Consider the following 13,334-nt stretch of genomic DNA (forward strand, 5'->3'; position numbering starts at 1 on the left):
CAACCCATTCAGTAGACAGCATACTCAATTGTAATGTACTGACGCGAGGTGAGGTACTGGGATATGAAGAGGTCTGATGGAGCAAGAACCACAATGGAGACATATCTGATTTTCCTCATGTAAAAGAAGAGACTTCCCAGTAGGAAGCCAACAGGAAAAAACAAGAGTGAAGGTCTCTTGACAGTAATCAAAGTAACAACCTAGAGTGGAGGAAAGAGAAATCATCTCCAAGGCAGAACAAGGAGTCAACCAGAGCTTTCAATGGCAGCCTTCTATGGGAGGGTCAGGTGCTGTAAAAAGGGCCTCGGTCTGGGCATGTATGAGAAAGAACCTAAGCAGAAGTGTATAAAAATAAACTTGTGGAAAATGGAGCACTTTGCACATCCGATTTGTTCTTGGAGTTTTGGGAGTTTTTTGTTATTGTTTTGATTACTTGCTTTGATGGGGCATATTAAGCTATTTATAGCTTAAAAAGTAGAAATTATAGCTATTGGTGCTTTTAAATTAATAAAGACACTTTTATGAAATCAAAAGCAACTAATAAAATCGCTTGCAATGTAAAATAAATCACGAACAAATGTAGAATACAGCGCTGACTTTAGTGGTTTTATCAATTACATGCGGTAATTCTAACAGACAATTTGGCTATCCAAACTTCAATAAACTTACCTCAATACTCCCATGTAGATACTGTGTGCTCCAGGGGATTACAAAACAAAGAGAAAATAGCATATCCAAATTAAGGAATTTAAGCCTTTGGATAATTTCGGTTTCTAAAATAATTATTAACAACACCACATTCAAAGGCAGTAAGTGTTGCTGGAAAAGCCACACTGCTGCTGGTAGTAAAAGCTCACGTGTTCACTAATGAGGAGAGGGGAGAACGGGATAGATTCACTCTATCAATTTCCTTTTTCTGTTAATGAAGTAAAATTAATATCTGTCTTGTTCAAGAGCTTGTTAATGCAATGTTAAAGTAATATAGGTTTTTTTCAGTGAAATATTTACTTAATAGCATATGGAGTGAAACGATATGTCATGTACAATTCTATCATGTTATACTGTAACTGTCAACTGTAGCAAGACTCGAGATAAGAGCTTGTTTAAAAAAACAGTTTAGTAACGAACTATAGAAATGATTCCTGAAAGTATAATCTTCGAGGGTGGGAGGTGGGGATGAGTGGGGTGGGGGGAAGAGTGGGGGGAAAATGGAGACAACTGTACTTGAACAACAATAAAAAACTTATTAAAAAAACAGTTTAGGTTCTCATGAGTATTTATTCACATGCATTTTGAAGGAACTTTATATGTAGAGCCTGACCTCGCTACAAAATATCAGACCAAATCAAAGTTTCCGAAAGGTGCAGAATCACAGGAAACATTTAATGTGAAGGAATGGGTAAAGGTGAAGACATTTGCCTACAATTACTCATTTAACTAGTAATGGCTAACATTGTTCAGATTTCCCTGGTTACTTTGCAGAGCAACTCCACTGGGGGCAATTTTCCTCAAGGCCGTGGCAGCAGTGGCCTAAAGTACATTAAAACAGAGGACCGTCAAAAGCGAGCTTACCTTGTCCTGCTGTGGCAGGTCTCTTCCCTGCATACTCAGTCTTAATCATGACAACACTGTCCACCTTCGCAGAGCCCAAAACTCAGAACCTAGTGCAGAGCGTCCTCACACTCCAACTTCCCATTACATTAAACGTGCACAAAGGGCCGAGGAGAACTCTTAACATCCCAGTCATCCGCCCCTTTGTCCAACGCTCCCGTAGGACAAGGCTTACTTCTCACTCTGTACCAAAATCATGGTTTCCTAACTTACGTGCCAACATCTAGTTTTCATCACCTCCAATGTATCTGAGGTTCAAAGATTACCAAAGTCATCTTCTAAAATTACAAGCCCTCTTACTACTCTGTCGCTTAAAATTCTCCACAGTTCCTCCATGGATATGGAGTAAAGTCTCAGTGTCTTAATTCCTTAGCAAATATGTAAGGCCTTTCTTAACCAGAATTCTTATTTCTCCAATCATATCTTTAACTTCTCTCTTATGCTCTAACAATATCAAATGGCTTACCTTTTCCTATTCATATTAGTTTGTACACTATTGGGACTTCTTTCTACCAGAACTTCTCCTGTTCTTCATATCTGTCTTGCTAAAGCCTACTTACCCTACAATCCTACAATTCTCTATTTAAGTGTGTCTTTCCCTGCTTTACAAGAAGAATGTTCATTCCCTTCCTTGTCCTACTTCTAAGCCTTTGACTTACCTTTGTGATATGACAAAGCATACTATTTTAGGTTGTTTTCTCATGATTGCTTCTTTCTACTGTAGTGTAAAAACGTACTATATTGAATACTCGTACTCGTAAGATTTAAAACAATCTTCTTCAATTTCTCCATATATTTATGGGATCAAAAATTTTCATGGAGATCACAAGACAGATAAAATGCAGGAAATTGTGGGGTAGTGTTTCCTGAGAATGGTGGTAAGTTTTGTGTAACTGGAGAATATGGTCATATGTAATGAGCACTGGTTGTATTTGTTGGGGTCAGATTGTAAAAAAAATATAAGACAAATGTAGAAGCTCTTAAAATAACCTAGAAAATGAGAGTCTGACCTTGGTAATGACAGATTGGAGGGGATTTTGTAAGCATATCTGAGGACAAAAATCGTACCTATATTAGATGCATGGATTAAAGGAGGGAGAATAGGAGAAGATTCCTCTGTAGTTTCAACTCAAGAAACTAGGTAGACAATGACATCCTTCTTGGAGGTAAAGTACACAGGAGGTTGGCCAAAACATAGGAGACATTGTTTTTCCAGATAGGGGATTTCAGATATTGGAGGGTATAGATTCTATATACTATATACTGTAGAACATGGCTATTATTTGCATACAAATGAAGGTTGAGAATGTTGGAGCTTACCCTCACTAGCTGATTTCAATTTAGGATTGGACAGCTGTCACACTCCGATTAGGGTAAAATTCTATTTATATTAGAAGTAATTTGGAAGAGGAGTAACATATGGCCAACTCTACTCTAATATCGCATGTCTTTGCCTTATTGAAAAATGTCAAAATAAACAAATAAAATATGATCCCAAAAGCAGCCAAAAAATTATCACCCCTCTCTGTACACCCTTGGAGCACCTGGAAAACAGTGAGAACTTCACTGTTGGGCCAAGGTTTGTGCTTAGTAAAAGAAGTAGTGAAATTAACATGCTTTTCTTGAATGCGTCTGGGAAACAGACTCCATGTTACTCAATAGTTATCTAAAGGTTGTATCACCAAGCAAGATCATGAAAATTCAAGTACCAAAGAAGTGCCTTTATTTAAGTTAAAGGCCAATCTGATAAGTTAATTCTAAATGATACTATGTGGACAAAGGTACAACTGTTTCTTCATGTTGTCACTTTTCCAGAAAGTTCCCTCACTGATATTGTTTAAAAACCATTCTTTTTGGTACGTTTTGATTCACTTCCAAGCATCCTAAGTCAAAGCCAATAATGTTTGAGCCATCACAAATGCAAGACAAAAAGTAAAAACTGATTCACATGTGACTGTAATAGGTCTTGAATATAACTTTGTTTTATATGCAACACATTTAACCTTTCATAAGCACTTACTGACCACTGTCCTAGGCACTGAAAATGCCACTGGAACAAGTTGTCTATCTCCTAGGCTAAATGCTCCTGAGCTTTCAGCTCTTTCTCATATAATATGAATTTCAGTCCTGCACACTCTGCTTTCCCTACCCTGGAAATATCCCACTTTCCTGCCAATCAATTTCAAATAGAACTAGCAATCGAGTTTTAACCCTCCATCCATTGACTAGGATAAGCTGTACACACTGTAAGGCTTAATTTCCCAGACTGGAAAGCTATGACGTGTATTAATGAAACTTTATCTTACATTACATTTTTAGATAGGCCTATCAACTTTTGATTCACATTGAGCTTGTATTAAGCTTGTTTCTGCTGTTGTTGTTTTTACATAAAATGCCATTAGGTTTTCTTTTCGTCTGCTTGATCAGGTGATCTTTTAAAAGTTTATGGGAAGAAATTCTAACAAAAGACCATGACATTATCCTGTTGTTTAATGTTTCGGCTAATTTTCAGAGCATGCCAGGATCTTTATGAGTAGTTAGTTGGTCCTTGAATGTCATGCCTTTTCTGGGATTTAATCAGCTCAGCTTCTGCATTCAATCCAATGACAAACTGTAAAATAAACACTGGAGAGCCCTGTTCTATACTACTATTGATTTTTTTCTGATGGTTGTCCTCAGTAACTGACACATTGCATTAATCAACACTCGTGAGATAAATACGTATAATTTTTTAGGATCTGTATTCCTATACAAAATGATCCTTTTCATTTTGTGTGGGTTCCTAAAGCCAAACCGATTAGTTTATGGCGTTTTTAATTTCTCTCTTCACAGTTTTTAGTGTTGCCCTCTTAATTTCTGTACTATAAAATTTACTTTGGTGTATGGGTTTTGACAAAAGTGTAAACAGGACAGACAAGACACAAACTCATTCCATTGTCCCCAGACATTTCCTGTGCTCTTTGCCTCCTGTCCTCTTCCGATCCTCAACCCCGGGCAGCCTCTGGTCTTTCGGAAGTTCTGTTCAATAAAACATTTATTTAAAAAGTACAGCATTTCTGAGCCTATTTTAAAATGTCAAATGATGCTCTATTACACTTTCTAAAAGGGTAATTTTTACTTTTATTTCCTCTATCTTCACCTCCCCCCAAGATGGAAAAAAACCGAAAAGAAAAATATTCTGCCAAAATGATTTAAGATGCCTTGTTATAATGATCAAATCCACTTAGTTTTCCTTTAGCTAAGCCAGCCCAGGTGGGACTTGTAGTCAGAAATGTATTTCCCTCTGGTTGGTGTTTGGCTGCAGGATCACGTCAGAAGTGAAAAGTTTCTGACACGTCCCCCTTTTTCTTGACTGTATTCTTCCAACTCTCCACTTTCTATTTCCTGCATTTTTTGTTACTGATTTAAAGAGCAAAGAAGTTGAAATGTGTTGCAGGACTTTATCTGAATGAAAACAAACCCTAAGAATGCTCCTTTTTAAAAATTTATTTTCTTACTCCTTTTGATCAGGACTTCAGTGACACCCGCATTATTTTTGCTGTCCACATTCTGAACTAAAACAGGTCAGTGCTCCCCATTGTTGGCTACGTTTCTGCTGAATGCACCTCGCTCAGTGAGACTGAGCTTGTGGCTTTTTGTATGCCTTACTGAGTGTACATGTGTGCAGAACAGAGACAGCACTTTTGCACCTCTAAAACATAACCTTTTTGTTTTCCAGAGGTCCCGAAAAGAGGGGGGCACTGCACTTCTAAGCAAACCCAGAGGTGTTATGTTGTGAAGAAAAACTTGAACCAAATATTCACACTTCTACCCGAAATCTCTTTCAGAATGCCTGCGTGGTATTGGAGTGCTAACACAAGAACAGTGCCAAAGTCTAAATTCCCTGAGGTAGTTTTTGTAACGACCTCATTATCAACCTTAACTTGGAGGTTATCAATCAGAAAAAAGAAAAAGAAAAGGAATGGCTAAAATGTCGGGCTTTATTTTAATTTAAGACTTGCAAGGGGACTAAATCTATGCTACTAGTTCCAGACTTGATTGGAACAGGTGACTGAGATTCCACAAATAAATAGTTAAGGGGTCAGAAAAGCAGTGTATATGGGATGGATACTCTTTAAAAGTGTAATGCATGTTGTTTCATTAGTCTTTTTAAGTAGAATTTTTTCCTATGGAGAAAAATTCCTCCATTTATCATAAGACTATTTAAATTATTACAAGATTTCCAGTAAACTAGCAACATTTATCTAGAGCCTACTTCATACAGATCATCATCCTAGCAGTCAAAAGGAGGCATTGCTATTAAACTGAATTACTCCTTCTTGCCAAAGCAATGCTTCTATAAGTTTAGCATATATGGGGGGCAAAAGTAGGTTTACAGTTGTTTGTATGGAAAACAAGACCATAATCAATAAATAATAACACAAGAATAAACTGTTTCACATTGTCACAATTGTAAACCTACATTTGCCCACCCTGTGTACTTATGTCTTGTATCATATTAACTATTCTTATTTCTTATTCTCTCACTAGACTACAAATTCCTTGAGGACAAACATTGAGTTTTATATTTCTACATCACCCCCGTGGCATCTATGGCAATGCTTTCTACACACAAGATTCTCAAAGAATGCTTGATAAAATGAAATACTGAAGGAATAACAGACTGGTCCTCCAAGCAGGGTTCAGATGTGGGGTCATAACCACAGTTTGGAGCCAGGGTTAGTAATTCACTAATTCATTTAGTTATTCTAAAAATATTTATTTTCTACCTATTTTGTGCCAGTGCTCTTTAAGATGTGAGGGGTACAAGAAACCAGTTGCCTGTAGCTGCAGCCTTCTGAATTATCCCAATAGTTTCTCCAGAGGAATGTTTAAGCTTAACGCAAAATTTGATGTAGACTCGTTTCTCTACTCGCTCAGTCATTTTGAATGTGACAGCCACACAGTACACATGCTCACTCAACAGCATATACCAACCCCACTGACTGGTACAGTGAAGTCATCATTGTTCACACATACACATTCCAGTCCACTCTCCTTGGCTGCCAGTTTACATCAATGTGGTGCAAACCACAATGGTTGGACTTTTTCCAGACAGAATCTATATATCGGGCTTGGTTTAACATTGCAAAACCAATCAACATAATTTACCATTAACAGACTTTTAAAAATGTGGCAACCTCAATAGATTCAGAAAAAGCATCTGACAAAATACAACCATTACTGATAAAATCTCTGAGTAAGCTAGCATTTGAAGAAATCTTCCCCAATCTGCTGAAAGACATCAATGAAAGTAGTATACCTAACACCGTAATCAATGACAAAAGAGTGAATATTTTCTTACTAAGTTCAGGACTATAAAAAATGTCTACTTTCTCAACTTCTACTCAATATTGTAATGGAATTTCTAGCCAGGGATAAGAGGTGAAAAAGAGAAAGAAAGGAAAGAAAGGAAGAAAGAAGGAAGGAAGGAAGGAAGGAAGGAAGGAAGGAAGGAAGGAAGGAAGGAAGGAAGGAGAAAGAAAGAAGAAAGAAAGAAAGAAAGAAAGAAAGAAAGAAAGAAAGAAAGAAAGAAAGAAAGAAAGAAAGAAAGAAAGAAAGAGAAAGAAAGAAGGAAAGTGAAAGAGAAAGAGAGAAAGGAAGGGAGGAAGGAAGGAAGGAAAGAAGAGACAGCATCAGGATAGTAGAAGAAATAAAACTACACTTACTCACAGATGACATCATTGTATATTTAGAAAATCCTATGAATGAACAAAAACACTAAAACTTTTAAGTGAGTTTAACAGCTTTGAAGAATAGAAAAATTAATAGACCAATATCAGTTGTATTTCCATATACTTTCAGTAAACAATTAGAGGTTAAAATCAAAAGTTTCATTTATAATAGCATCTAAATAGGAAATTCTGCAAATAAAATGTCCAATAGTTGTCAAAGTTTGTGTGCTGAAAACTACAAAACATTGCTGAGAGAAATAAAGACTTAAATAAGTGGAGAAATACGTGGTCTTTATGTTAGAATGTCATTTCTCCCCAAGTTCATCTTTAGATTCAAAGGAATCCTGATTGATATCCCAAGAGTCTTTTTTTTAAGCAACTGATACTCTGGCTCTAAAATTCATATAGGAATGCAGAAGGCCAAAAGTAGCAAAATATCTTTGAACAAGATGAACAAATTTCAATTGAATGATTTATACTATATGATTTTGTGATTTATTATAAAGCCATAGTAATCAAGACAGTAAAGACTATAATATTGGCATAAAGATTGTTATAAGAGGATACAGCGTCCAAAAAATGACCCACACCTATGGTCAATTCATTTTTGAAAAGCTTGGAAAGGGAATTTGGTGGAGAGAGGATTGATTATCTTTTCAACAAATAGTGCCCAAACAACTGCATACATACAATAAAATGTGATTCTTCTCAGTATTTATCCTACAGAAATTAAAGCATGGGTGCATACAAACACATAAATGTTTATAAATGATGATTTTCTAATAGCCAAAAGCTGGGGAAAGTTCCATCACCACATGATACATATGCTCAAGGGATATATTGTGATATATATCACAATAAAAAGGAGGGATTTGTCACTATCAAGACACACCACAACATGCCTGACTCAAATATTATGTTGAGCAAAATAAACCCAAGAGACAAAAGTACATACTATGTGATTCCATTTCCACAAAATTTAAGAAAATAACGTGAGGTAATAAGAGGCAGAATGGAGATTTCAGGGCAAAAGCAGGTTTTTGGTAAAGGGTAGGAGGAAGGTAAAGAGACAGGACATTTTGAAGGGCATAAGTATGTTTGTTATTTTAATTGTTGTGACAGCTTCATGATGGTTTCACACACATGCTACAAATATACACCATGCACACATCAGAATGGATCAAATTGTGTGATTTAACACGTGCATTTTATTGTACATCAGTTATATTTCAACAAAACTGCTTAATACAACTGCATAGTTTCTGCCACCTTAAACATTGCAAATACGTAAGATTTCCTTTTTCTTCCTAACTCAAGGTAATTATCTGGTATATTAACCACATCTTAGGGCCTTAGCATACAGATCATGTCAGTGTCTCTAGAGTTAATTAGGCCCATTTACCCACACAAATAGCCCTGGTTTTCTATGGTTAGTGAAATTTTGTTTCAGCTTTTTATTTATTTTTATTTTATTTTATTTTGTTGTTTCATTACAGTTGTCCCAATTTTTCCCCTTTTGCCCTCTTCCACCCAGCTCACCCCCTGCTTCCACAGTCAATCCCCACACTGTTGTCCATGTCTATGGGTCATTCATACATGTTCTTTGACTGATCCCTTCACCTTTTTTCCATCACTATCCCCCTCCCCCCCTCCCCCTGCCCCGGTCACTCTCAGTCTGTTCCATGTTCCCATGTCTCTGGTTCTGTTTTGCTCATTAGTTTATGTTGTTCATTAGATTCCTCTTATAAGTCAGATCATATTGTATTTGTCTTTCACCAACTGGCTTATTTGCAGTTTATTTTTTGTCAATGATTTTAAATATAAAAATTTCTGTCTTTTGAACTATTGCTTTGAATCTGTTATAGAAATGCAACACATAATATAGTTGTTAAAAGTCAACCAAAAATTATAAGATGTGTTGTGAAAACAAAACCTTTGAGGCCAATAAACTCAGGTTCAATTCCGACTCTGTCACATACTGCCTATGGATTCCAGGAAAATTGTGTAACTCAAGTGTCTCTTTTCCCACCATGGAATCGGGCTGCTTTTATGTAAGGTCTAGTTACATAGTAGATACTCCAAAATTTTTGCATTCCTTTCTTCACTGTTTTAGATGAATTAACATTAGCTCAGTACCTAATAAGCCCCCAAACATCAGTGGCTAAATGCAATAGAAATTTCTTTCTTTCTCATAGAATATCCAATTGGTAGCAGGGTTTATATTTTGAAGAGGGAGGTGGGGGGCCTCTGCCATTTTTAGTACAAGCCACACTCCATGTGTCAAGATACAGCCAGCCTTTCAGAGAGAGAGAGTGAAAGAAATGGTAAGAGATTTCTACAGAACAGGCTTGAACATAGCATACATTACTTCTACCTACATTCACTTCACCAGAACAGGTATAGCAATCTATAACATAACCTGGAAAAGGTATTTGCTCTGTGTCCAGGAAGAAGTGATAATCAAGTTTTTGGTGAATAGTCAGCATATTTTTACCACAGTCCCTGCGTAATTAAGGATGAAGTTCTGAGAAACACTCAAATAAACTTTAGGATATAATCTCGGTAACATCCAGTTGTGTAGAGCTATTGTAGGGTTCAATTTCAGATACTTCAGGTTGCTGGTATGTGAGTTTTTATGTGACATGTTATCACTCTAAATACTAATTGTTACAAAACTATAATAACAATCATTCCAGACATCATCAGCTACCATTTCTTTTTTTACCTATCGATAGTCACTAAATTTTGTTATTAAATTCATTGGAGTGACATTGGTTAATAACATTATATAGCTACCAACTTCCCTAACAAGCATTGCACTATGCATTTTATTAATATTATTTTATTAATTTCTGGTTTAGAGTGGAGAATTCTTAAGGAAAGAAGCATATTTTAATGTTCTATTTTTTTCCTCCAAGTCTCCTGATACTAAGTACAGTAAGAACAGAATCTAATATTTTTGAAAGAATAAATGTTAGAAATGGAATCCTACAGCCAGAAAATATACTTCAGTCATTCTAGCTTCCCAGATATAAAGGCATATTCACCTTTTAAAAAAAATCTTAACATATCTTCACATGTATATACCAATATTAATAATGCATGTCATGGATCTATGCTTCTGAGGATTCAATAAATTATACCTTACAATAAATTTGTATCTAAAGAAACTGATTCTTAGAGAATATGGCTTATTCACAGAATTCTTTGTGTATTATTTATCTAGCTATTCAATGATCACTGGAAATTCACTGCTGAATTTCCCTAAATTACACATTCTTTCACTGACAAAGGAAGATGTTTTTCTTTTAAACATGCTGAACACAACAAAAACAAAATAACATTCTACACAAGTATGTATACAAATTCCTGGTTTGGTTGCTGGTTTATCTTCATTCCAGGTCATTCCAGTTTTATGAGTTATTCTCTAATCTATATTATCTTTAACAAGCATTATGTTTAAAAATGTCATTTTCCTCCAAACATATTAAGAACATATCAACATTTCTATGAAAAACTTAAATATGAATTGGAGTTGAAACAACACTCAAATGTAATGCAAACAATTATTAAGATTAATAACATAATTATTCTTTCAGTTGGCTGGATATATTGCATGCAAAATTAAAGGTCAAATTCTAATCCTATTATTTGTTTTTAAACAATTTTACTTAATGTAGTCTGTCAAGAACATTTATGTCTCTGGAGAAATTAGAATGCAACATAATTGTAAGCAATTTCTTGAAAGGGTAAAATGTCTTGCTCAATTAAATATTTAAAGGAGGACTCCCTTTTTCAGTGTAATTGAGGTATAATTGATGAATAAGATATTTAAAGTATAAAACATGTTAATTTGATATGTGCATACATTTGAAAGGATCCCCACCATTGAGTTGATTAACACATCCATCACCTCACATTTTTTTCTTTTTATTGTAGTGAGAACATGTAATTTTTAATCTCTTTTCAAATATCAATTATACAAGTGTTGTAACCATGTTTTACATTAGATCCTCAGAGCTTCTTATCTTATGGCTGAAAGTTTGTCCCCTCTTACAGATGCAGGCATTCTGGGGTTTCAGGGACCTGAGGGTTCATGACCCACTGTGGGTTCTAGGCTTCATCCAGGAAAGAATTCAAAATCAAGCCAGGATAGAAAAGAAAGTGAGTTTATTAGTGAAGCAGTGAGACAGAGACTGGGCAACTCTATGGACAGAGCAGCTCTCATTTAGTGGAATTTCCTTCCTTTATTGAGGTTCATTTAATGGGGTATATGGTATTCAATAAGGGAAAGGAACATTCAGGGTCTTCCTGGAAAAGGGACGGAGATTTCTCAGAGGAGCTTCATTGGCCATTTTGTGTCCTTATATGGGCTTTCCATTTCAGATCATGTTGGCTCAGGTGTGTGGTTCGGGGTGCTAATGTTTTACAATGAACATATTATGAGGCTAGGAGTTACCATTGGGTGCAATTAGTTGTCATGTTGGATACAGCTGGTCTCTGCTGTTTTTAAGCCATAAATCCAGTGGGTGTGGTCTTTCTTCTTCATTTTTTATCCTCACTCAAGACAGGTTTTATTGATTTTAGAGAGAGAGGAAGGGAGGAGAGAGACACAGATTGAGAAAGAGACAGAGAAAGACATCTATGGAGAGAAATAGTGATTGGTTGCCTCCCATACACGCCCCAACCAGGAATCGTACCCTCAACCTAGACATGGGCCCTAACTGGGAATCAAACCCACAGCATTTTTGGTGCACAGGATGACATTCCACCAACTGAGCCACTCAGCCAGGGCAGCCTTTCTTCTTCTTGACAGCTTCTGGAGCAACCTTTCCATGTTTCCCTCTTTCCTCAGCCCCTAGCAACCACTTTTCTATCCTCTCTGTTCCTATGAATTTGACTTTTTCTTTTACATTCCACAAAACAGTGATAGCAAACTTCTTTGTCTGGTTTATTTTACTTTGCATAACGTCCTTCAGGTTCATCTACAATGTAGATTCTACATACTTGCAAATGGCAGGACTTCCTTTTGTAAGGCTGAATAGTATTTGTATATATTTGTGTATATGTGTGATTGAATCATGCATGGATGAACACTTAAGTTGCTTCTATACTTTGCCTCTTAGGAATAATGCTGAAATCAGCCTAGCCCAATCTCCTAGCTGTCTCTCAAACTTTTTTGTTGTTGTTGTTGACACTATTACAGATGTCCTCTATTTTTCCCCACCTTTGCCTCCCTCCACCCAGCCCCCCACCCCCAGGCCTTCACCATGGACTATGCATATATGCATATATGTTCTTTGGCTAATCTCTTCCAGTATCCCAACCCCCTCCTCTCTGAAATCTGTTAGTCTGTTCCATGTATCCATGCCTCTGGTTTTATCTGTCAGTTTATATGGTTCATTAGATTCCATAGATGAGTGAGATCATATGGTATTTGTCTTTCTCTGACTGGCTTATTTCACTGAGCATTATAATGTCCAGATGCATCCATGCTGTTGCAAAGGGTAAGAGTTCCTTCTTTTTTATAGCTGCATAGTATTCCATTGTGTAAACGTACCACAGCTTTTTTATACACTGACCTACTGAGTGGATAAAAAAGTGGTACTTGTGCTATTTCCAGTTCTTGGCTATTGTAAATAATGATACTATGAACATAAGGAACATAGGGATGCATATATTATTTCTGATTGGTATTTTGGAATTCTTAGGATAGATTCCCAGAAGTGGAATCACTGGGTCAAAGGCAAGTTCCATTTTTAGTTTTTTCAGGAAACTTCATACTGTTTTCCACCAGTCTGCATTCCTATCAGCAGTCTACTAGGGTTCCCTTTTCTCTACATTCTTGCCAACACTTGTTGTTTGTTGACTTGTTGATGGTAGTTATTCTGGCAGGTGTGAGGTGATACCCCATTGTGGTTTTAATTTGCATTTCTCTGATAATTAGTGACATTGAATATCTTTTCATATGTCTATTGGCCATTTGTATATCCTCTTTGGAGAAATCTC

At 36.3% G+C, this 13,334-nt stretch overlaps 1 pseudogene; it reads right to left on the bottom strand.

Annotated features, from left to right (window-relative positions):
- Positions 1-1,084: 1,084 nt before the first annotated feature.
- LOC112323064 (small nucleolar RNA U3) lies at positions 1,085-1,158 on the bottom strand (annotated as a pseudogene).
- Positions 1,159-13,334: the final 12,176 nt, after the last annotated feature.

Source organism: Desmodus rotundus, chromosome 10 (assembly GCF_022682495.2).
Source record: "Desmodus rotundus isolate HL8 chromosome 10, HLdesRot8A.1, whole genome shotgun sequence".
Lineage (NCBI taxonomy): Eukaryota > Metazoa > Chordata > Mammalia > Chiroptera > Phyllostomidae > Desmodus > Desmodus rotundus.